This window comes from Lissotriton vulgaris, chromosome 7, assembly GCF_964263255.1.
Source record: "Lissotriton vulgaris chromosome 7, aLisVul1.2, whole genome shotgun sequence".
Classification (NCBI taxonomy): domain Eukaryota; kingdom Metazoa; phylum Chordata; class Amphibia; order Caudata; family Salamandridae; genus Lissotriton; species Lissotriton vulgaris.
In genome coordinates this window covers 1,391,363,561-1,391,387,405 of record NC_141695.1, presented here as the reverse complement: position 1 = coordinate 1,391,387,405, position 23,845 = coordinate 1,391,363,561, and the positions used below count along the sequence as shown (strand labels likewise).

At 44.9% G+C, this 23,845-nt stretch overlaps 18 non-coding genes across 18 annotated transcripts; 6 read left to right on the top strand and 12 right to left on the bottom strand.

The window, feature by feature from the left end:
- Positions 1–414: 414 nt before the first annotated feature.
- On the bottom strand, positions 415–521 carry LOC147705673 (U6 spliceosomal RNA). Its single transcript, XR_015298188.1, has one exon. It is a non-coding gene; the product is annotated as a U6 spliceosomal RNA (small nuclear RNA).
- Positions 522–1,239: 718 nt separating this feature from the next.
- On the top strand, positions 1,240–1,312 carry TRNAR-ACG (transfer RNA arginine (anticodon ACG)). Its single transcript has one exon. It is a non-coding gene; the product is annotated as a tRNA-Arg (tRNA).
- A 2,007-nt stretch (positions 1,313–3,319) lies between these two features.
- Positions 3,320–3,426, bottom strand: LOC147705671 (U6 spliceosomal RNA). The gene has a single exon (XR_015298187.1). It is a non-coding gene; the product is annotated as a U6 spliceosomal RNA (small nuclear RNA).
- Positions 3,427–4,146: 720 nt separating this feature from the next.
- Positions 4,147–4,219, top strand: TRNAR-ACG (transfer RNA arginine (anticodon ACG)). Its single transcript has one exon. It is a non-coding gene; the product is annotated as a tRNA-Arg (tRNA).
- Positions 4,220–5,230: 1,011 nt separating this feature from the next.
- Positions 5,231–5,337, bottom strand: LOC147705669 (U6 spliceosomal RNA). The gene has a single exon (XR_015298186.1). It is a non-coding gene; the product is annotated as a U6 spliceosomal RNA (small nuclear RNA).
- A 720-nt stretch (positions 5,338–6,057) lies between these two features.
- TRNAR-ACG (transfer RNA arginine (anticodon ACG)) lies at positions 6,058–6,130 on the top strand. The gene has a single exon. It is a non-coding gene; the product is annotated as a tRNA-Arg (tRNA).
- Positions 6,131–7,143: 1,013 nt separating this feature from the next.
- LOC147705667 (U6 spliceosomal RNA) lies at positions 7,144–7,250 on the bottom strand. The gene has a single exon (XR_015298207.1). It is a non-coding gene; the product is annotated as a U6 spliceosomal RNA (small nuclear RNA).
- A 720-nt stretch (positions 7,251–7,970) lies between these two features.
- TRNAR-ACG (transfer RNA arginine (anticodon ACG)) lies at positions 7,971–8,043 on the top strand. The gene has a single exon. It is a non-coding gene; the product is annotated as a tRNA-Arg (tRNA).
- A 1,010-nt stretch (positions 8,044–9,053) lies between these two features.
- On the bottom strand, positions 9,054–9,160 carry LOC147705665 (U6 spliceosomal RNA). The gene has a single exon (XR_015298271.1). It is a non-coding gene; the product is annotated as a U6 spliceosomal RNA (small nuclear RNA).
- Positions 9,161–10,961: 1,801 nt separating this feature from the next.
- LOC147705664 (U6 spliceosomal RNA) lies at positions 10,962–11,068 on the bottom strand. Its single transcript, XR_015298185.1, has one exon. It is a non-coding gene; the product is annotated as a U6 spliceosomal RNA (small nuclear RNA).
- Positions 11,069–11,786: 718 nt separating this feature from the next.
- Positions 11,787–11,859, top strand: TRNAC-ACA (transfer RNA cysteine (anticodon ACA)). Its single transcript has one exon. It is a non-coding gene; the product is annotated as a tRNA-Cys (tRNA).
- A 1,012-nt stretch (positions 11,860–12,871) lies between these two features.
- On the bottom strand, positions 12,872–12,978 carry LOC147705662 (U6 spliceosomal RNA). Its single transcript, XR_015298373.1, has one exon. It is a non-coding gene; the product is annotated as a U6 spliceosomal RNA (small nuclear RNA).
- Positions 12,979–14,780: 1,802 nt separating this feature from the next.
- On the bottom strand, positions 14,781–14,887 carry LOC147705661 (U6 spliceosomal RNA). The gene has a single exon (XR_015298183.1). It is a non-coding gene; the product is annotated as a U6 spliceosomal RNA (small nuclear RNA).
- Positions 14,888–16,686: 1,799 nt separating this feature from the next.
- LOC147705660 (U6 spliceosomal RNA) lies at positions 16,687–16,793 on the bottom strand. The gene has a single exon (XR_015298346.1). It is a non-coding gene; the product is annotated as a U6 spliceosomal RNA (small nuclear RNA).
- Positions 16,794–17,507: 714 nt separating this feature from the next.
- On the top strand, positions 17,508–17,580 carry TRNAR-ACG (transfer RNA arginine (anticodon ACG)). The gene has a single exon. It is a non-coding gene; the product is annotated as a tRNA-Arg (tRNA).
- A 1,010-nt stretch (positions 17,581–18,590) lies between these two features.
- LOC147705658 (U6 spliceosomal RNA) lies at positions 18,591–18,697 on the bottom strand. Its single transcript, XR_015298324.1, has one exon. It is a non-coding gene; the product is annotated as a U6 spliceosomal RNA (small nuclear RNA).
- Positions 18,698–20,561: 1,864 nt separating this feature from the next.
- Positions 20,562–20,668, bottom strand: LOC147705657 (U6 spliceosomal RNA). The gene has a single exon (XR_015298293.1). It is a non-coding gene; the product is annotated as a U6 spliceosomal RNA (small nuclear RNA).
- Positions 20,669–22,457: 1,789 nt separating this feature from the next.
- On the bottom strand, positions 22,458–22,564 carry LOC147705656 (U6 spliceosomal RNA). The gene has a single exon (XR_015298237.1). It is a non-coding gene; the product is annotated as a U6 spliceosomal RNA (small nuclear RNA).
- Positions 22,565–23,845: the final 1,281 nt, after the last annotated feature.

Below are 23,845 nucleotides of genomic sequence, written 5' to 3'. Positions count from 1 at the left end.
TGGCATGGTGTTTTTCAGCTTACCCGACCAATCCGGTTGCAAGGTGGACTTTAACAATACTGCTAAAAAGGCACTCCCAGACATCCCTGAGGCCTTCATTTGCATAGGCCCTGCCCTTCTCTTTGTCCTGCTTCCCACAAAGCAACACAACACTGCAGCAGTATAGATTTGGGGGTGGTGAAGAATAATGACAGTGAGGCTAAAAAAGAGAAAGAAAAGTCCCAGAAGTCCTGCAGGCTTCCTTGCTAAATGCAGCTGAACATAGAGCGCACCTTCTTTACTGCAAAGCAAATACATAAAAAATGTTGAGGAGAGACTAATTGAAAAATACATATTACGGGGACAGCACTGGGACCTGCTTTATTTTTTCAATTAGTCTTGAAAACAAAAAAGATTTCTCTCCTGAAAGCTGTTAAAAATATGGAACGCTTCACGAATTTGCGTGTCATCCTTGCGCAGGGGCCATGCTAATCTTCTCTGTATCGTTCCAATTTTAGTATATGTGCTGCCGAAGCGAGCACACTTTATTGATGAACTGACAATGTTTATAAACTCTCTAAATCTACAGTCTCTAGACATAGGGTGGCCTGGCAGAGATGCTCAGATGGCCAATACGCATTCAAATCTGAGCCAATGGTCAAAAATGTATGAAGAGTAGCAATCCATTATTCTTCACTGCATTTGTGGTCCAAGACTAAACACACCGTAAGTATGTAGATTATGCCAGGTTTGCAAAGGCTCCTGGTTCGGGCTACAGACAAGGAGCATTGTGACGTCACGCTGCCTGTGGAACAGTGATATTAAAGGTGAAACAGCTGCACAGTAGGTTAGGTGAAGGGCTCTGAGAGTGGAAAGGCAGCATGCTTGGATCCCTGGACAAGGTGAGCTTATGATAATGTGTCTGAATGTTCGCCTGTGTTGTAATATTAAACCCCTTATTCTTTTAAACGCCTACTTACTAAGGAGTTCTCAAGCTCAGCCCCACACAGACCTGGAACTGATTATGTTAATGCAAACTATTTAAGAAACTGAGCCTGATCTAAAAGATTTCCTTGGATCTAGGACCATTTCGCCTAGCTTTTAGGTGCTTCCTTCTCCTAAAGTCCTTTGTAAAACTTGGGAAAACCTCACAGAACAGACTTCCAGGAGGTCAGATGGGTTTCCTTGTGCCTTCACACACACACACACACACACACTTTCTAGCTCACTTAAGGACAAAAGGATGCGTAAGTCTACATAGGGCCAGTGGCGCAATGGATAACGCGTCTGACTACGGATCAGAAGATTGTAGGTTCGACTCCTATCTGGCTCGGAAGGGTTGTAGGTCCCTGTTTGATTATATTCCTGTGGAATTCTTATTTACCTCAGACTTGTTGTAGGTTCAATATTCTCCAGCAGGACTCATCCAGCAGTTGTTCCACAGGTAGAGCGCAAGTAATAGGACCACGGCTAGTTAAACGTTTCCCATTTGCTGCTGGACTCTATGTGATGGCCGTCACGTGGTGTGCTGCTTTTGTATTTCAACATGGGTCCCTGATACTCTTAATTGCGAAAAAGCTTGTTGACAAAAGTGTGTGTGCACGAGGGTCTGTGGACGTAGGCAGGTGTGTGCACTTGAATGCTTACCCATTTACATGTGTGAGAGGAACAAACCAACTCCCTGTGGGCTGCAGGCTTACAACTAAGCATGGGCGAATTTTGCGAATCTCGCGTTCGCGAATTTTGCGGATTTGCGAACTCGCAATCCGCAAAATCCGCGAATTCTCGCGAATTTGCAGATTTTTTTTTTTTTGTGTTTGCGCGGGTTTCTGCCAGTTCGCGAGGGTTTTTTACAATGTCGCAAATTGCGAACTTACCTGTCGGGTCGCAAGTTTCGCGAACTTGTTGTTTCTACGTGTCCAGCCTGTTTGGGACACTCTTCTTCATCACTGCCACTCTCTGTCACCACTGCCACTCTCTGACTACTCATGCCACCCTCTGGCCCACCCATGCCACCCTCTGTTTCATCACAGCACCCTCTGGTTGTCCAGTCAGTGTACATTATTGTGGCAACGCAAGCACACCTTCCCTGCCTCAAGTGACCTGAATTAATTTGGGGCTGATTAATGTGTCACAGAATATTTTTTTAGCTGGCACCTGCTTCCTTAGTGCTTCCTGATTAGTGATATTTTGCACTTGCTAAGTGCTTTCATTGTTGCAAAATTAGTTACAACACCTGCCCTGCCCCAACTGACAATAATGCATTAGGGGCTGATTAATGGATTTGAACTTCCAGCCTGGCTCCTGCTTGTCTCCCTTAGCTGTAATTCAGGACCTTTGTGGCATATGTGTAACTATTCTGAGGTTCAGAGCAGGGTCACATAATAGTTTCAACTGGCAACTGAACTCTGGAGGGGCCCCTCAGGAAGCACTACAGGAAATGGCTACTAATGATGAGCCTGAACTTTTGAACCTGGTAAGTAGTTACTTTCAGTTTTGCTAAGATCGTATTTCTGCAATTTTGCACTTATTCGCGGGGCGCGAACTCACGCGAACAGTGCGAACAGTGCGAGCAAAATCCGCTGCTCGCGGATTTGCGGATTTTGCGGGAGATTCACGAATCTCGCGGATTGCGAATTTACCGAACATCCGCAAAATCCGCGAGCGAAACGGATTTTCCGCCCATGGTTACTTACAACTGGTAGCCCCAGTAGCCAGGCAGAACCACAGGTAAGGAGAGAGAGAAAGTTGGTCTATTATTAGAGAAGGACCATAAGCATCTTGCACTGCTACCTTCTTCCCCTCTTAGCCACAATCAGCCAAGACCTCTCTATTAGGGTAGAGGGTGAACATTTCTTGGACCTCAGAAACTGAGGGATGTAGACCCAATATGTCCTCCAAGCGCCTAGAGACTTGGTGCCCAATCTGGCATTGTGTTTTTCAGCTTACCCGACCAATCCGGTTGCAAGGTGGACTTTAACAATACTGCTAAAAAGGCACTCCCAGACATCCCTGAGGCCTTCATTTGCATAGGCCCTGCCCTTCTCTTTGTCCTGCTTCCCACAAAGCAACACAACACTGCAGCAGTATAGATTTGGGGGTGGTGAAGAATAATGACAGTGAGGCTAAAAAAGAGAATGAAAAGTCCCAGAAGTCCTGCAGGCTTCCTTGCTAAATGCAGCTGAACATAGAGCGCACCTTCTTTACTGCAAAGCAAATACATTAAAAATGTTGAGGAGAGACTAATTGAAAAATACATATTACGGGGACAGCACTGGGACCTGCTTTATTTTTTCAATTAGTCTTGAAAACAAAAAAGATTTCTCTCCTAAAAGCTGTTAAAAATATGGAACGCTTCACGAATTTGCGTGTCATCCTTGCGCAGGGGCCATGCTAATCTTCTCTGTATCGTTCCAATTTTAGTATATGTGCTGCCGAAGCGAGCACACTTTATTGATGAACTGACAATGTTTATAAACTCTCTAAATCTACAGTCTCTAGACATAGGGTGGCCTGGCAGAGATGCTCAGATGGCCAATACGCATTCAAATCTGAGCCAATGGTCAAAAATGTATGAAGAGTAGCAATCCATTATTCTTCACTGCATTTGTGGTCCAAGACTAAACACACCGTAAGTATGTAGATTATGCCAGGTTTGCAAAGGCTCCTGGTTCGGGCTACAGACAAGGAGCATTGTGACGTCACGCTGCCTGTGGAACAGTGATAATAAAGGTGAAACAGCTGCACAGTAGGTTAGGTGAAGGGCTCTGAGAGTGGAAAGGCAGCATGCTTGGATCCCTAGACAAGGTCAGCTAATGATAATGTGTCTGAATGTTCGCCTGTGTTGTAATATTAAACCCCTTATTCTTTTAAACGCCTACTTACTAAGGAGTTCTCAAGCTCAGCCCCACACAGACCTGGAACTGATTATGTTAATGCAAACTATTTAAGAAACTGAGCCTGATCTAAAAGATTTCCTTGGATCTAGGACCATTTCGCCTAGCTTTTAGGTGCTTCCTTCTCCTAAAGTCCTTTGTAAAACTTGGGAAAACATCACAGAACAGATTTCCAGGAGGTCAGATGGGTTTCCTTGTGCCTTCACACACACACACACACACACACACTTTCTAGCCCACTTAAGGACAAAAGGATGCGTAAGTCTACATAGGGCCAGTGGCGCAATGGATAACGCGTCTGACTACGGATCAGAAGATTGTAGGTTCGACTCCTATCTGGCTCGGAAGGGTTGTAGGTCCCTGTTTGATTATATTCCTGTGGAATTCTTATTTACCTCAGACTTGTTGTAGGTTCAATATTCTCCAGCAGGACTCATCCAGCAGTTGTTCCACAGGTAGAGCGCAAGTAATAGGACCACGGCTAGTTAAACGTTTCCCATTTGCTGCTGGACTCTATGTGATGGCCGTCACGTGGTGTGCTGCTTTTGTATTTTAACATGGGTCCCTGATACTCTTAATTGCGAAAAAGCTTGTTGACAAAAGTGTGTGTGCGCGAGGGTCTGTGGACGTAGGCAGGTGTGTGCACTTGAATGCTTACCCATTTACATGTGTGAGAGGAACAAACCAACTCCCTGTGGGCTGCAGGTTTACAACTGGTAGCCCCAGTAGCCAGGCAGAACCACAGGTAAGGAGAGAGAGAAAGTTGGTCTATTATTAGAGAAGGACCATAAGCATCTTGCACTGCTACCTTCTTCCCCTCTCGGCCACGATCGGCCAAGACCTCTCTATTAGGGTAGAGGGTGAACATTTCTTGGACCTCAGAAACTGAGGGATGTAGACCCAATATGTCCTCCAAGCGCCTAGAGACCTGGTGCCCTATCTGGCATGGTGTTTTTCAGCTTACCCGACCAATCCGGTTGCAAGGTGGACTTTAACAATACTGCTAAAAAGGCACTCCCAGACATCCCTGAGGCCTTCATTTGCATAGGCCCTGCCCTTCTCTTTGTCCTGCTTCCCACAAAGCAACACAACACTGCAGCAGCATAGATTTGGGGGTGGTGAAGAATAATGACAGTGAGGCTAAAAAAGAGAAAGAAAAGTCCCAGAAGTCCTGCAGGCTTCCTTGCTAAATGCAGCTGAACATAGAGCGCACCTTCTTTACTGCAAAGCAAATACATTAAAAATGTTGAGGAGAGACTAATTGAAAAATACATATTACGGGGACAGCACTGGGACCTGCTTTATTTTTTCAATTAGTCTTGAAAACAAAAAAGATTTCTCTCCTAAAAGATGTTAAAAATATGGAACGCTTCACGAATTTGCGTGTCATCCTTGCGCAGGGGCCATGCTAATCTTCTCTGTATCGTTCCAATTTTAGTATATGTGCTGCCGAAGCGAGCACACTTTATTGATGAACTGACAATGTTTATAAACTCTCTAAATCTACAGCCTCTAGACATAGGGTGGCCTGGCAGAGATGCTCAGCTGGCCAGTACGCATTCAAATCTGAGCCAATGGTCAAAAATGTATGAAGAGTAGCAATCCATTATTCTTCACTGCATTTGTGGTCCAAGACTAAACACACCGTAAGTATGTAGATTATACCAGGTTTGCAAAGGCTCCTGGTTCGGGCTACAGACAAGGAGCATTGTGACGTCACGCTGCCTGTGGAACAGTGATATTAAAGGTGAAAGAGCTGCACAGTAGGTTAGGTGAAGGGCTCTGAGAGTGGAAAGGCAGCATGCTTGGATCCCTGGACAAGGTGAGCTTATGAAAATGTGTCTGAATGTTCGCCTGTGTTGTAATATTAAACCCCTTATTCTTTTAAACGCCTACTTACTAAGGAGTTCTCAAGCTCAGCCCCACACAGACCTGAAACTGATTATGTTAATGCAAACTATTTAAGAAACTGAGCCTGATCTAAAAGATTTCCTTGGATCTAGGACCATTTCGCCTAGCTTTTAGGTGCTTCCTTCTCCTAAAGTCCTTTGTAAAACTTGGGAAAACCTCACAGAACAGACTTCCAGGAGGTCAGATGGGTTTCCTTGTGCCTTCACACACACACACACACACACACACTTTCTAGCCCACTTAAGGACAAAAGGATGCGTAAGTCTACATAGGGCCAGTGGCGCAATGGATAACGCGTCTGACTACGGATCAGAAGATTGTAGGTTCGACTCCTATCTGGCTCGGAAGGGTTGTAGGTCCCTGTTTGATTATATTCCTGTGGAATTCTTATTTACCTCAGACTTGTTGTAGGTTCAATATTCTCCAGCAGGACTCATCCAGCAGTTGTTCCACAGGTAGAGCGCAAGTAATAGGACTACGGCTAGTTAAACGTTTCCCATTTGCTGCTGGACTCTATGTGATGGCCGTCACGTGGTGTGCTGCTTTTGTATTTCAACATGGGTCCCTGATACTCTTAATTGCGAAAAAGCTTGATGACAAAAGTGTGTGTGCGCGAGGGTCTGTGGACGTAGGCAGGTGTGTGCACTTGAATGCTTACCCATTTACATGAGTGAGAGGAACAAACCAACTCCCTGTGGGCTGCAGGCTTACAACTGGTAGCCCCAGTAGCCAGGCAGAACCACAGGTAAGGAGAGAGAGAGAAAGTTGGTCCATTATTAGAGAAGGCCCATAAGCATCTTGCACTGCTACCTTCTTCCCCTCTCGGCCACGATCGGCCAAGACCTCTCTATTAGGGTAGAGGGTGAACATTTCTTGGACCTCAGAAACTGAGGGATGTAGACCCAATATGTCCTCCAAGCGCCTAGAGAGCTGGTGCCCAATCTGGCATGGTGTTTTTCAGCTTACCCGACCAATCCGGTTGCAAGGTGGACTTTAACAATACTGCTAAAAAGGCACTCCCAGACATCCCTGAGGCCTTCATTTGCATAGGCCCTGCCCTTCTCTTTGTCCTGCTTCCCACAAAGCAACACAACACTGCAGCAGTATAGATTTGGGGGTGGTGAAGAATAATGACAGTGAGGCTAAAAAAGAGAAAGAAAAGTCCCAGAAGTCCTGCAGGCTTCCTTGCTAAATGCAGCTGAACATAGAGCGCACCTTCTTTACTGCAAAGCAAATACATTAAAAATGTTGAGGAGAGACTAATTGAAAAATACATATCACGGGGACAGCACTGGGACCTGCTTTATTTTTTCAATTAGTCTTGAAAACAAAAAAGATTTCTCTCCTAAAAGATGTTAAAAATATGGAACGCTTCACGAATTTGCGTGTCATCCTTGCGCAGGGGCCATGCTAATCTTCTCTGTATCGTTCCAATTTTAGTATATGTGCTGCCGAAGCAAGCACACTTTATTGATGAACTGACAATGTTTATAAACTCTCTAAATCTACAGTCTCTAGACATAGGGTGGCCTGGCAGAGATGCTCAGCTGGCCAGTACGCATTCAAATCTGAGCCAATGGTCAAAAATGTATGAAGAGTAGCAATCCATTATTCTTCACTGCATTTGTGGTCCAAGACTAAACACACCGTAAGTATGTAGATTATACCAGGTTTGCAAAGGCTCCTGGTTAGGGCTACAGACAAGGAGCATTGTGACGTCACGCTGCCTGTGGAACAGTGATATTAAAGGTGAAACAGCTGCACAGTAGGTTAGGTGAAGGGCTCTGAGAGTGGAAAGGCAGCATGCTTGGATCCCTGGACAAGGTGAGCTTATGAAAATGTGTCTGAATGTTCGCCTGTGTTGTAATATTAAACCCCTTATTCTTTTAAACGCCTACTTACTAAGGAGTTCTCAAGCTCAGCCCCACACAGACCTGAAACTGATTATGTTAATGCAAACTATTTAAGAAACTGAGCCTGATCTAAAAGATTTCCTTGGATCTAGGACCATTTCGCCTAGCTTTTAGGTGCTTCCTTCTCCTAAAGTCCTTTGTAAAACTTGGGAAAACCTCACAGAACAGACTTCCAGGAGGTCAGATGGGTTTCCTTGTGCCTTCACACACACACACACACACACACACTTTCTAGCCCACTTAAGGACAAAAGGATGCGTAAGTCTACATAGGGCCAGTGGCGCAATGGATAACGCGTCTGACTACGGATCAGAAGATTGTAGGTTCGACTCCTATCTGGCTCGGAAGGGTTGTAGGTCCCTGTTTGATTATATTCCTGTGGAATTCTTATTTACCTCAGACTTGTTGTAGGTTCAATATTCTCCAGCAGGACTCATCCAGCAGTGTTTCCACGGTAGAGCGCAAGTAATAGGACCACAGCTAGTTAAACGTTTCCCATTTGCTGCTGGACTCTATGTGATGGCCGTCACGTGGTGTGCTCCTTTTGTATTTCAACATGGGTCCCTGATACTCTTAATTGCGAAAAAGCTTGTTGACAAAAGTGTGTGCGCGCGAGGGTCTGTGGACGTAGGCAGGTGTGTGCACTTGAATGCTTACCCATTTACATGTGTGAGAGGAACAAACCAACTCCCTGTGGGCTGCAGGCTTACAACTGGTAGCCCCAGTAGCCAGGCAGAACCACAGGTAAGGAGAGAGAGAAAGTTGGTCTATTATTAGAGAAGGACCATAAGCATATTGCACTGCTACCTTCTTCCCCTCTCGGCCACGAACGGCCAAGACCTCTCTATTAGGGTAGAGGGTGAACATTTCTTGGACCTCAGAAACTGAGGGATGTAGACCCAATATGTCCTACAAGCGCCTAGAGACCTGGTGCCCAATCTGGCATGGTGTTTTTCAGCTTACCCGACCAATCCGGTTGCAAGGTGGACTTTAACAATACTGCTAAAAAGGCACTCCCAGTCATCCCTGAGGCCTTCATTTGCATAGGCCCTGCCCTTCTCTTTGTCCTGCTTCCCACAAAGCAACACAACACTGCAGCAGTATAGATTTGGGGGTGGTGAAGAATAATGACAGTGAGGCTAAAAAAGAGAAAGAAAAGTCCCAGAAGTCCTGCAGGCTTCCTTGCTAAATGCAGCTGAACATAGAGCGCACCTTCTTTACTGCAAAGCAAATACATTAAAAATGTTGAGGAGAGACTAATTGAAAAATACATATTACGGGGACAGCACTGGGACCTGCTTTATTTTTTCAATTAGTCTTGAAAACAAAAAAGATTTCTCTCCTAAAAGCTGTTAAAAATATGGAACGCTTCACAAATTTGCGTGTCATCCTTGCGCAGGGGCCATGCTAATCTTCTCTGTATCGTTCCAATTTTAGTATATGTGCTGCCGAAGCGAGCACACTTTATTGATGAACTGACAATGTTTATAAACTCTCTAAATCTACAGTCTCTAGACATAGGGTGGCCTGGCAGAGATGCTCTGATGGCCAATACGCATTCAAATCTGAGCCAATGGTCAAAAATGTATGAAGAGTAGCAATCCATTATTCTTCACTGCATTTGTGGTCCAAGACTAAACACACCGTAAGTATGTAGATTATGCCAGGTTTGCAAAGGCTCCTGGTTCGGGCTACAGACAAGGAGCATTGTGACGTCACGCTGCCTGTGGAACAGTGATATTAAAGGTGAAACTGCTGCACAGTAGGTTAGGTGAAGGGCTCTGAGAGTGGAAAGGCAGCATGCTTGGATCCCTGGACAAGGTGAGCTTATGATAATGTGTCTGAATGTTCGCCTGTGTTGTGATATTAAACCCCTTATTCTTTTAAACGCCTACTTACTAAGGAGTTCTCAAGCTCAGCCCCACACAGACCTGGAACTGATTATGTTAATGCAAACTATTTAAGAAACTGAGCCTGATCTAAAAGATTTCCTTGGATCTAGGACCATTTCGCCTAGCTTTTAGGTGCTTCCTTCTCCTAAAGTCCTTTGTAAAACTTGGGAAAACCTCACAGAACAGACTTCCAGGAGGTCAGATGGGTTTCCTTGTGCCTTCACACACACACACACACACACACTTTCTAGCCCACTTAAGGACAAAAGGATGCGTAAGTCTACATAGGGCCAGTGGCGCAATGGATAACACGTCTGACTACGGATCAGAAGATTGTAGGTTCGACTCCTATCTGGCTCGGAAGGGTTGTAGGTCCCTGTTTGATTATATTCCTGTGGAATTCTTATTTACCTCAGACTTGTTGTAGGTTCAATATTCTCCAGCAGAACTCATCCAGCATTTGTTCCACGGTAGAGCGCAAGTAATAGGACCACGGCTAGTTAAACGTTTCCCATTTGCTGCTGGACTCTATGTGATGGCCGTCACGTGGTGTGCTGCTTTTGTATTTCAACATGGGTCCCTGATACTCTTAATTGCGAAAAAGCTTGTTGACAAAAGTGTGTGTGCACGAGGGTCTGTGGACGTAGGCAGGTGTGTGCACTTGAATGCTTACCCATTTACATGTGTGAGAGGAACAAACCAACTCCCTGTGGGCTGCAGGCTTACAACTGGTAGCCCCAGTAGCCAGGCAGAACCACAGGTAAGGAGAGAGAGAAAGTTGGTCTATTATTAGAGAAGGACCATAAGCATCTTGCACTGCTACCTTCTTCCCCTCTCGGCCACGATCGGCCAAGACCTCTCTATTAGGGTAGAGGGTGAACATTTCTTGGACCTCAGAAACTGAGGGATGTAGACCCAATATGTCCTCCAAGCGCCTAGAGACCTGGTGCCCAATCTGGCATGGTGTTTTTCAACTTACCCGACCAATCCGGTTGCAAGGTGGACTTTAACAATACTGCTAAAAAGGCACTCCCGGACATCCCTGAGGCCTTCATTTGCATAGGCCCTGCCCTTCTCTTTGTCCTGCTTCCCACAAAGCAACACAACACTGCAGCAGTATAGATTTGGGGGTGGTGAAGAATAATGACAGTGAGGCTAAAAAAGAGAAAGAAAAGTCCCAGAAGTCCTGCAGGCTTCCTTGCTAAATGCAGCTGAACATAGAGCGCACTTTCTTTACTGCAAAGCAAATACATTAAAAATGTTGAGGAGAGACTAATTGAAAAATACATATTACGGGGACAGCACTGGGACCTGCTTTATTTTTTCAATTAGTCTTGAAAACAAAAAAGATTTCTCTCCTAAAAGCTGTTAAAAATATGGAACGCTTCACGAATTTGCGTGTCATCCTTGCGCAGGGGCCATGCTAATCTTCTCTGTATCGTTCCAATTTTAGTATATGTGCTGCCGAAGCGAGCACACTTTATTGATGAACTGACAATGTTTATAAACTCTCTAAATCTACAGTCTCTAGACATAGGGTGGCCTGGCAGAGATGCTCAGATGGCCAATACGCATTCAAATCTGAGCCAATGGTCAAAAATGTATGAAGAGTAGCAATCCATTATTCTTCACTGCATTTGTGGTCCAGGACTAAACACACCGTAAGTATGTAGATTATGCCAGGTTTGCAAAGGCTCCTGGTTCGGGCTACAGACAAGGAGCATTGTGACGTCACGCTGCCTGTGGAACAGTGATATTAAAGGTGAAACAGCTGCACAGTAGGTTAGGTGAAGGGCTCTGAGAGTGGAAAGGCAGCATGCTTGGATCCCTGGACAAGGTGAGCTTATGATAATGTGTCTGAATGTTCGCCTGTGTTGTAATATTAAACCCCTTATTCTTTTAAACGCCTACTTACTAAGGAGTTCTCAAGCTCAGCCCCACACAGACCTGGAACTGATTATGTTAATGCAAACTATTTAAGAAACTGAGCCTGATCTAAAAGATTTCCTTGGATCTAGGACCATTTCGCCTAGCTTTTAGGTGCTTCCTTCTCCTAAAGTCCTTTGTAAAACTTGGGAAAACCTCACAGAACAGACTTCCAGGAGGTCAGATGGGTTTTCTTGTGCCTTCACACACACACACACACACACACTTTCTAGCCCACTTAAGGACAAAAGGATGCGTAAGTCTACATAGGGCCAGTGGCGCAATGGATAACGCGCCTGACTACAGATCAGAAGATTGTAGGTTCGACTCCTATCTGGCTCGGAAGCGTTGTAGGTCCCTGTTTGATTATATTCCTGTGGAATTCTTATTTACCTCAGACTTGTTGTAGGTTCAATATTCTCCAGCAGGACTCATCCAGCAGTTGTTCCACAGGTAGAGCGCAAGTAATAGGACCACGGCTAGTTAAACGTTTCCCATTTGCTGCTGGACTCTATGTGATGGCCGTCACGTGGTGTGCTGCTTTTGTATTTCATACATGGGTCCCTGATACTCTTAATTGCGAAAAAGCTTGTTGACAAAAGTGTGTGTGCGCGAAGGTCTGTGGACGTAGGCCGGTGTGTGCACTTGAATGCTTACCCATTTACATGAGTGAGAGGAACAAACCAACTCCCTGTGGGCAGCAGGCTTACAACTGGTAGCCCCAGTAGCCAGGCAGAACCACAGGTAAGGAGAGAGAGAAAGTTGGTCTATTATTAGAGAAGAACCATAAGCATCTTGCACTGCTACCTTCTTCCCCTCTCGGCCACGATCGGCCAAGACTTCTCTATTAGGGTAGAGGGTGAACATTTCTTGGACCTCAGAAACTGAGGGATGTAGACCCAATATGTCCTCCAAGCGCCTAGAGACCTGGTGCCCAATCTGGCATGGTGTTTTTCAGCTTACCCGACCAATCCGGTTGCAAGGTGGACTTTAACAATACTGCTAAAAAGGCACTCCCAGACATCCCTGAGGCCTTCATTTGCATAGGCCCTGCCCTTCTCTTTGTCCTGCTTCCCACAAAGCAACACAACACTGCAGCAGTATAGATTTGGGGGTGGTGAAGAATAATGACAGTGAGGCTAAAAAAGAGAAAGAAAAGTCCCAGAAGTCCTGCAGGCTTCCTTGCTAAATGCAGCTGAACATAGAGCGCACCTTCTTTACTGCAAAGCAAATACATTAAAAATGTTGAGGAGAGACTAATTGAAAAATACATATTACGGGGACAGCACTGGGACCTGCTTTATTTTTTCAATTAGTCTTGAAAACAAAAAAGATTTCTCTCCTAAAAGCTGTTAAAAATATGGAACGCTTCACGAATTTGCGTGTCATCCTTGCGCAGGGGCCATGCTAATATTCTCTGTATCGTTCCAATTTTAGTATATGTGCTGCCGAAGCGAGCACACTTTATTGATGAACTGACAATGTTTATAAACTCTCTAAATCTACAGTCTCTAGACATAGGGTGGCCTGGCAGAGATGCTCAGATGGCCAATACGCATTCAAATCTGAGCCAATGGTCAAAAATGTATGAAGAGTAGCAATCCATTATTCTTCACTGCATTTGTGGTCCAAGACTAAACACACCGTAAGTATGTAGATTATGCCAGGTTTGCAAAGGCTCCTGGTTCGGGCTACAGACAAGGAGCATTGTGACGTCACGCTGCCTGTGGAACAGTGATATTAAAGGTGAAACAGCTGCACAGTAGGTTAGGTGAAGGGCTCTGAGAGTGGAAAGGCAGCATGCTTGGATCCCTGGACAAGGTGAGCTTATGATAATGTGTCTGAATGTTCGCCTGTGTTGTAATATTAAACCCCTTATTCTTTTAAACGCCTACTTACTAAGGAGTTCTCAAGCTCAGCCCCACACAGACCTGGAACTGATTATGTTAATGCAAACTATTTAAGAAACTGAGCCTGATCTAAAAGATTTCCTTGGATCTAGGACCATTTCGCCTAGCTTTTAGGTGCTTCCTTCTCCTAAAGTCCTTTGTAAAACTTGGGAAAACCTCACAGAACAGACTTCCAGGAGGTCAGATGGGTTTCCTTGTGCCTTCACACACACACACACACACACACTTTCTAGCCCACTTAAGGACAAAAGGATGCGTAAGTCTACATAGGGCCAGTGGCGCAATGGATAAAGCGTCTGACTACGGATCAGAAGATTGTAGGTTCGACTCCTATCTGGCTCGGAAGGGTTGTAGGTCCCTGTTTGATTATATTCCTGTGGAATTCTTATTTACCTCAGACTTGTTGTAGGTTCAATATTCTCCAGCAGGACTCATCCAGCAGTTGTTCCACAGGTAGAGCGCAAGTAATAGGACCACGGCTAGTTAAACGTTTCCCATTTGCTGCTGGACTCTATGTGATGGCCGTCACGTGGTGTGCTGCTTTTGTATTTCAACATGGGTCCCTGATACTCTTAATTGCGAAAAAGCTTGTTGACAAAAGTGTGTGTGCGCGAAGGTCTGTGGACGTAGGCAGGTGTGTGCACTTGAATGCTTATCCATTTACATGAGTGAGAGGAACAAACCAACTCCATGTGGGCTGCAGGCTTACAACTGGTAGCCCCAGTAGCCAGGCAGAACCACAGGTAAGGAGAGAGAGAAAGTTGGTCTATTATTAGAGAAGAACCATAAGCATCTTGCACTGCTACCTTCTTCCCCTCTCAGCCACGATCGGCCAAGACCTCTCTATTAGGGTAGAGGGTGAACATTTCTTGGACCTCAGAAACTGAGGGATGTAGACCCAATATGTCCTCCAAGCGCCTAGAGACCTGGTGCCCAATCTGGCATGGTGTTTTTCAGCTTACCCGACCAATCCGGTTGCAAGGTGGACTTTAACAATACTGCTAAAAAGGCACTCCCAGACATCCCTGAGGCCTTCATTTGCATAGGCCCTGCCCTTCTCTTTGTCCTGCTTCCCACAAAGCAACACAACACTGCAGCAGTATAGATTTGGGGGTGGTGAAGAATAATGACAGTGAGGCTAAAAAAGAGAAAGAAAAGTCCCAGAAGTCCTGCAGGCTTCCTTGCTAAATGCAGCTGAACATAGAGCGCACCTTCTTTACTGCAAAGCAAAAACATTAAAAATGTTGAGGAGAGACTAATTGAAAAATACATATCACGGGGACAGCACTGGGACCTGCTTTATTTTTTCAATTAGTCTTGAAAACAAAAAAGATTTCTCTCCTAAAAGCTGTTAAAAATATGGAACGCTTCACGAATTTGCGTGTCATCCTTGCGCAGGGGCCATGCTAATCTTCTCTGTATCGTTCCAATTTTAGTATATGTGCTGCCGAAGCGAGCACACTTTATTGATGAACTGACAATGTTTATAAACTCTCTAAATCTACAGTCTCTAGACATAGGGTGGCCTGGCAGAGATGCTCAGATGGCCAGTACGCATTCAAATCTGAGCCAATGGTAAAAAATGTATGAAGAGTAGCAATCCATTATTCTTCACTGCATTTGTGGTCCAAGACTAAACACACCGTAAGTATGTAGATTATACCAGGTTTGCAAAGGCTCCTGGTTCGGGCTACAGACAAGGAGCATTGTGACGTCACGCTGCCTGTGGAACAGTGATATTAAAGGTGAAACAGCTGCACAGTAGGTTAGGTGAAGGGCTCTGAGAGTGGAAAGGCAGCATGCTTGGGTCCCTGGACAAGGTGAGCTTATGATAATGTGTCTGAATGTTCGCCTGTGTTGTAATATTAAACCCCTTATTGTTGTAAATGCCTACTTACTAAGGAGTTCTCAAGCTCAGCCCCACACAGACCTGGAACTGATTATGTTAATGCAAACTATTTAAGAAACTGAGCCTGATCTAAAAGATTTCCTTGGATCTAGGACCATTTCGCCTAGCTTTTAGGTGCTTCCTTCTCCTAAAGTCCTTTGTAAAACTTGGGAAAACCTAACAGAACAGACTTCCAGGAGGTCAGATGGGTTTCCTTGTGCCTTCACACACACACACACACACACTTTCTAGCCCACTTAAGGACAAAATGATGCGTAAGTCTACATAGGGCCAGTGGCGCAATGGATAACGCGTCTGACTACGGATCAGAAGATTGTTGGTTCGACTCCTATCTGGCTCGGAAGGGTTGTAGGTCCCTGTTTGATTATATTCCTGTGGAATTCTTATTTACCTCAGACTTGTTGTAGGTTCAATATTCTCCAGCAGGACTCATCCAGCAGTTGTTCCACGGTAGAGCGCAAGTAATAGGACCACAGCTAGTTAAACGTTTCCCATTTGCTGCTGGACGTTATGTGATGGCCGTCACGTGGTGTGCTGCTTTTGTATTTCAACATGGGTCCCTGATACTCTTAATTGCGAAAAAGCTTGTTGACAAAAGTGTGTGTGCGCGAGGGTCTGTGGACGTAGGCAGGTGTGTGCACTTGAATGCTTACCCATTTACATGTGTGAGAGGAACAAACCAACTCCCTGTGGGCTGCAGGCTTACAACTGGTAGCCCCAGTAGCCAGGCAGAACCACAGGTAAGGAGAGAGAAAAAGTTGGTCTATTATTAGAGAAGGACCATAAGCATCTTGCACTACTACCTTCTACCCCTCTCGGCCACGATCGGCCAAGACCTCTCTATTAGGGTAGAGGGTGAACATTTCTTGGACCTCAGAAACTGAGGGATGTAGACCCAATATGTCCTCCAAGCGCCTAGAGACCTGGTGCCCAATCTGGCATGGTGTTTTTCAGCTTACCCGACCAATCCGGTTGCAAGGTGGACTTTAACAATACTGCTAAAAAGGCACTCCCAGACATCCCTGAGGCCTTCATTTGCATAGGCCCTGCCCTTCTCTTTGTCCTGCTTCCCACAAAGCAACACAACACTGCAGCAGTATAGATTTGGGGGTGGTGAAGAATAATGACAGTGAGGCTAAAAAAGAGAAAGAAAAGTCCCAGAAGTCCTGCAGGCTTCCTTGCTAAATGCAGCTGAACATAGAGCGCACCTTCTTTACTGCAAAGCAAATACATTAAAAATGTTGAGGAGAGACTAATTGAAAAATACATATTACGGGGACAGCACTGGGACCTGCTTTATTTTTTCAATTAGTCTTGAAAACAAAAAAGATTTCTCTCCTAAAAGCTGTTAAAAATATGGAACGCTTCACGAATTTGCGTGTCATCCTTGCGCAGGGGCCATGCTAATCTTCTCTGTATCGTTCCAATGTTAGTATATGTGCTGCCGAAGCGAGCACACTTTATTGATGAACTGACAATGTTTATAAACTCTCTAAATCTACAGTCTCTAGACATAGGGTGGCCTGGCAGAGATGCTCAGATGGCCAATACGCATTCAAATCTGAGCCAATGGTCAAAAATGTATGAAGAGTAGCAATCCATTATTCTTCACTGCATTTGTGGTCCAAGACTAAACACACCGTAAGTATGTAGATTATGCCAGGTTTGCAAAGGCTCCTGGTTCGGGCTACAGACAAGGAGCATTGTGACGTCACGCTGCCTGTGGAACAGTGATATTAAAGGTGAAACAGCTGCACAGTAGGTTAGGTGAAGGGCTCTGAGAGTGGAAAGGCAGCATGCTTGGATCCCTGGACAAGGTGAGCTTATGATAATGTGTCTGAATGTTCGCATGTGTTGTAATATTAAACCCCTTATTCTTTTAAACGCCTACTTACTAAGGAGTTCTCAAGCTCAGCCCCACACAGACCTGGAACTGATTATGTTAATGCAAACTATTTAAGAAACTGAGCCTGATCTAAAAGATTTCCTTGGATCTAGGACCATTTCGCCTAGCTTTTAGGTGCTTCCTTCTCCTAAAGTCCTTTGTAAAACTTGGGAAAACCTCACAGAACAGACTTCCAGGAGGTCAGATGGGTTTCCTTGTGCCTTCACACACACACACACACACTTTCTAGCCCACTTAAGGACAAAAGGATGCGTAAGTCTACATAGGGCCAGTGGCGCAATGGATAACGCGTCTGACTACGGATCAGAAGATTGTAGGTTCGACTCCTATCTGGCTCGGAAGGGTTGTAGGTCCCTGTTTGATTATATTCCTGTGGAATTCTTATTTACCTCAGACTTGTTGTAGGTTCAATATTCTCCAGCAGGACTCATCCAGCAGTTGTTCCACGGTAGAGCGCAAGTAATAGGACCACGGCTAGTTAAATGTTTCCCATTTGCTGCTGGACTCTATGTGATGGCCGTCACGTGGTGTGCTGCTTTTGTATTTCAACATGGGTCCCTGATACTCTTAATTGCGAAAAAGCTTGTTGACAAAAGTGTGTGTGCGCGAGGGTCTGTGGACGTAGGCAGGTGTGTGCACTTGAATGCTTACCCATTTACATGTGTGAGAGGAACAAACCAACTCCCTGTGGGCTGCAGGCTTACATCTGGTAGCCCCAGTAGCCAGCCAGAACCACAGGTAAAGAGAGAGAGAAAGTTGGTCTATTATTAGAGAAGGACCATAAGCATCTTGCACTGCTACCTTCTTCCCCTCTCAGCCACGATCGGCCAAGACCTCTCTATTAGGGTAGAGGGTGAACATTTCTTGGACCTCAGAAACTGAGGGATGTAGACCCAATATGTCCTCCAAGCGCCTAGAGACCTGGTGCCCAATCTGGCATGGTGTTTTTCAGCTTACCCGACCAATCCGGTTGCAAGGTGGACTTTAACAATACTGCTAAAAAGGCACTCCCAGACATCCCTGAGGCCTTCATTTGCATAGGCCCTGCCCTTCTCTTTGTCCTGCTTCCCACAAAGCAACACAACACTGCAGCAGTATAGATTTGGGGGTGGTGAAGAATAATGACAGTGAGGCTAAAAAAGAGAAAGAAAAGTCCCAGAAGTCCTGCAGGCTTCCTTGCTAAATGCAGCTGAACATAGAGCGCACCTTCTTTACTGCAAAGCAAATACATTAAAAATGTTGAGGAGAGACTAATTGAAAAATACATATTACGGGGACAGCACTGGGACCTGCTTTATTTTTTCAATTAGTCTTGAAAACAAAAAAGATTTCTCTCCTAAAAGCTCTTAAAAATATGGAACGCTTCACGAATTCGCGTGTCATCCTTGCGCAGGGGCCATGCTAATCTTCTCTGTATCGTTCCAATTTTAGTATATGTGCTGCCGAAGCGAGCACACTTTATTGATGAACTGACAATGTTTATAAACTCTCTAAATCTACAGTCTCTAGACATAGGGTGGCCTGGCAGAGATGCTCAGATGGCCAATACGCATTCAAATCTGAGCCAATGGTCAAAAATGTATGAAGAGTAGCAATCCATTATTCTTCACTGCATTTGTGGTCCAAGACTAAACACACCGTAAGTATGTAGATTATGCCAGGTTTGCAAAGGCTCCTGGTTCGGGCTACAGACAAGGAGCATTGTGACGTCACGCTGCCTGTGGAACAGTGATATTAAAGGTGAAACAGCTGCACAGTAGGTTAGGTGAAGGGCTCTGAGAGTGGAAAGGCAGCATGCTTGGATCCCTGGACAAGGTGAGCTTATGATAATGTGTCTGAATGTTCGCCTGTGCTGTAATATTAAACCCCTTATTCTTTTAAACGCCTACTTACTAAGGAGTTCTCAAGCTCAGCCCCACACAGACCTGGAACTGATTATGTTAATGCAAACTATTTAAGAAACTGAGCCTGATCTAAAAGATTTCCTTGGATCTAGGACCATTTCGCCTAGCTTTTAGGGGCTTCCTTCTCCTAAAGTCCTTTGTAAAACTTGGGAAAACCTCACAGAACAGACTTCCAGGAGGTCAGATGGGTTTCCTTGTGCCTTCACACACACACACACACACACACTTTCTAGCCCACTTAAGGACAAAAGGATGCGTAAGTCTACATAGGGCCAGTGGCGCAATGGATAACGCGTCTGACTACGGATCAGAAGATTGTAGGTTCGACTCCTAACATCTGCGTAACATCTGTTATTTCAGCGCCAAGAGGCCCGCAGTGGTGAACGTGCGCTTTACAAATACCCATGTTATGTTATGTTATGTTATCTGGCTCGGAAGGGTTGTAGGTCCCTGTTTGATTATATTCCTGTGGAATTCTTATTTACCTCAGACTTGTTGTAGGTTCAATATTCTCCAGCAGGACTCATCCAGCAGTTGTTCCACAGGTAGAGCGCAAGTAATAGGACCACGGCTAGTTAAACGTTTCCCATTTGCTGCTGGACTCTATGTGATGGCCGTCACGTGGTGTGCTGTTTTTGTATTTCAACATGGGTCCCTGATACTCTTAATTACGAAAAAGCTTGTTGACAAAAGTGTGTGTGCACTTGAATGCTTACCTATTTACATGAGTGAGAGGAACAAACCAACTCCATGTGGGCTGCAGGCTTACAACTGGTAGCCCCAGTAGCCAGGCAGAACCACAGGTAAGGAGAGAGAGAGAAAGTTGATCTACTATTAGAGAAGGACCATAAGCATCTTGCACTGCTACCTTCTTCCCCTCTCGGCCACGATCGGCCAAGACCTCTCTATTAGGGTAGAGGGTGAACATTTCTTGGACCTCAGAAACTGAGGGATGTAGACCCAATATGTCCTCCAAGCGCCTAGAGACCTGGTGCCCAATCTGGCATGGTGTTTTTCAGCTTACCCGACCAATCCGGTTGCAAGGTGGACTTTAACAATACTGCTAAAAAGGCACTCCCAGACATCCCTGAGGCCTTCATTTGCATAGGCCCTGCCCTTCTCTTTGTCCTGCTTCCCACAAAGCAACACAACACTGCAGCAGTATAGATTTGGGGGTGGTGAAGAATAATGACAGTGAGGCTAAAAAAGAGAAAGAAAAGTCCCAGAAGTCCTGCAGGCTTCCTTGCTAAATGCAGCTGAACATAGAGCGCACCTTCTTTACTGCAAAGCAAATACATTAAAAATGTTGAGGAGAGACTAATTGAAAAATACATATTACGGGGACAGCACTGGGACCTGCTTTATTTTTTCAATTAGTCTTGAAAACAAAAAAGATTTCTCTCCTAAAAGCTGTTAAAAATATGGAACGCTTCACGAATTTGCATGTCATCCTTGCGCAGGGGCCATGCTAATCTTCTCTGTATCGTTCCAATTTTAGTATATGTGCTGCCGAAGCGAGCACACTTTATTGATGAACTGACAATGTTTATAAACTCTCTAAATCTACAGTCTCTAGACATAGGGTGGCCTGGCAGAGATGCTCAGATGGCCAATACGCATTCAAATCTGAGCCAATGGTCAAAAATGTATGAAGAGTAGCAATCCATTATTCTTCACTGCATTTGTGGTCCAAGACTAAACACACCGTAAGTATGTAGATTATGCCAGGTTTGCAAAGGCTCCTGGTTCGGGCTACACACAAGGAGCATTGTGACGTCACGCTGCCTGTGGAACAGTGATATTAAAGGTGAAACAGCTGCACAGTAGGTTAGGTGAAGGGCTCTGAGAGTGGAAAGGCAGCATGCTTGGATCCCTGGACAAGGTGAGCTTATGATAATGTGTCTGAATGTTCGCCTGTGTTGTAATATTAAACCCCTTATTCTTTTAAACGCCTACTTACTAAGGAGTTCTCAAGCTCAGCCCCACACAGACCTGGAACTGATTATGTTAATGCAAACTATTTAAGAAACTGAGCCTGATCTAAAAGATTTCCTTGGATCTAGGACCATTTCGCCTAGCTTTTAGGTGCTTCCTTCTCCTAAAGTCCTTTGTAAAACTTGGGAAAACCTCACAGAACAGACTTCCAGGAGGTCAGATGGGTTTCCTTGTGCCTTCACACACACACACACACACACACTTTCTAGCCCACTTAAGGACAAAAGGATGCGTAAGTCTACATAGGGCCAGTGGCGCAATGGATAACGCATCTGACTACGGATCAGAAGATTGTAGGTTCTGGCTCGGAAGGGTTGTAGGTCCCTGTTTGATTATATTCCTGTGGAATTCTTATTTACCTCAGACTTGTTGTAGGTTCAATATTCTCCAGCAGGACTCATCCAGCAGTTGTTCCACAGGTAGAGCGCAAGTAATAGGACCACGGCTAGTTAAACGTTTCCCATTTGCTGCTGGACTCTATGTGATGGCCGTCACGTGGTGTGCTGCTTTTGTATTTCAACATGGGTCCCTGATACTCTTAATTGCGAAAAAGCTTGTTGACAAAAGTGTGTGTGCACGAGGGTCTGTGGACATAGGCAGGTGTGTGCACTTGAATGCTTACCCATTTACATGTGTGAGAGGAACAAACCAACTCCCTGTGGGCTGCAGGCTTACAACTGGTAGCCCCAGTAGCCAGGCAGAACCACAGGTAAGGAGAGAGAGAAAGTTGGTCTATTATTAGAGAAGGACCATAAGCATCTTGCACTGCTACCTTCTTCCCCTCTCAGCCACGATCAGCCAAGACCTCTCTATTAGGGTAGAGGGTGAACATTTCTTGGACCTCAGAAACTGAGGGATGTAGACCCAATATGTCCTCCAAGCGCCTAGAGACCTGGTGCCCAATCTGGCATTGTGTTTTTCAGCTTACCCGACCAATCCGGTTGCAAGGTGGACTTTAACAATACTGCTAAAAAGGCACTCCCAGACATCCCTGAGGCCTTCATTTGCATAGGCCCTGCCCTTCTCTTTGTCCTGCTTCCCACAAAGCAACACAACACTGCAGCAGTATAGATTTGGGGGTGGTGAAGAATAATGACAGTGAGGCTAAAAAAGAGAAAGAAAAGTCCCAGAAGTCCTGCAGGCTTCCTTGCTAAATGCAGCTGAACATAGAGCGCACCTTCTTTACTGCAAAGCAAATACATTAAAAATGTTGAGGAGAGACTATTTGAAAAATACATATTACGGGGACAGCACTGGGACCTGCTTTATTTTTTCAATTAGTCTTGAAAACAAAGATTTCTCTCCTAAAAGCTGTTAAAAATATGGAACGCTTCACGAATTTGCGTGTCATCCTTGCGCAGGGGCCATGCTAATCTTCTCTGTATCGTTCCAATTTTAGTATATGTGCTGCCGAAGTGAGCACACTTTATTGATGAACTGACAATGTTTATAAACTCTCTAAATCTACAGTCTCTAGACATAGGGTGGCCTGGCAGAGATGCTCAGATGGCCAATACGCATTCAAATCTGAGCCAATGGTCAAAAATGTATGAAGAGTAGCAATCCATTATTCTTCACTGCATTTGTGGTCCAAGACTAAACACACCGTAAGTATGTAGATTATGCCAGGTTTGCAAAGGCTCCTGGTTCGGGCTACAGACAAGGAGCATTGTGACGTCACGCTGCCTGTGGAACAGTGATATTAAAGGTGAAACAGCTGCACAGTAGGTTAGGTGAAGGGCTCTGAGAGTGGAAAGGCAGCATGCTTGGATCCCTGGACAAGGTGAGCTTATGATAATGTGTCTGAATGTTCGCCTGTGTTGTAATATTAAACCCCTTATTCTTTTAAACGCCTACTTACTAAGGAGTTCTCAAGCTCAGCCCCACACAGACCTGGAACTGATTATGTTAATGCAAACTATTTAAGAAACTGAGCCTGATCTAAAAGATTTCCTTGGATCTAGGACCATTTCGCCTAGCTTTTAGGTGCTTCCTTCTCCTAAAGTCCTTTGTAAAACTTGGGAAAACCTCACAGAACAGACTTCCAGGAGGTCAGATGGGTTTCCTTGTGCCTTCACACACACACACACACTTTCTAGCCCACTTAAGGACAAAAGGATGCGTAAGTCTACATAGGGCCAGTGGCGCAATGGATAATGTGTCTGACTACGGATCAGAAGATTGTAGGTTCGACTCCTATCTGGCTCGGAAGGGTTGTAGGTCCCTGTTTGATTATATTCCTGTGGAATTCTTATTTACCTGTGGTAAATATTTGATTTACCGTCCTAATTTCTATGCAGGTAAGTACTTAATCAATAATAACTCAATCGGAAAGAAAAAGGCAGAGTCTGTGGTGTTAGAGTTCTTAGGGGTTTTATTCCTTAAAAAGGAATGGTCATGACCGGATATCTTGTTCCTGCCACCACTGGGGTGCAGGAAGGGATAGAGCAATATTTTATTGACAATACATAGCTGATATACTTAAGTTACATTATAGAAACCAATACAGTAGGCGTAACAGCTGAGAGAAACAAGATAAAACACACACGTGGTAATGATACGTAATTAGAAGGCGTGAACTAGGCGTGAACATAGAGGTGTGTGCTAGAAACGTCATAAGTAGGCATCATAAAGGGGTGGCAACAAAAAGCAGAATCTTGCAATGTCATCAGAAATCTGAGGCCTGGATGCGCACGCAGCTGCA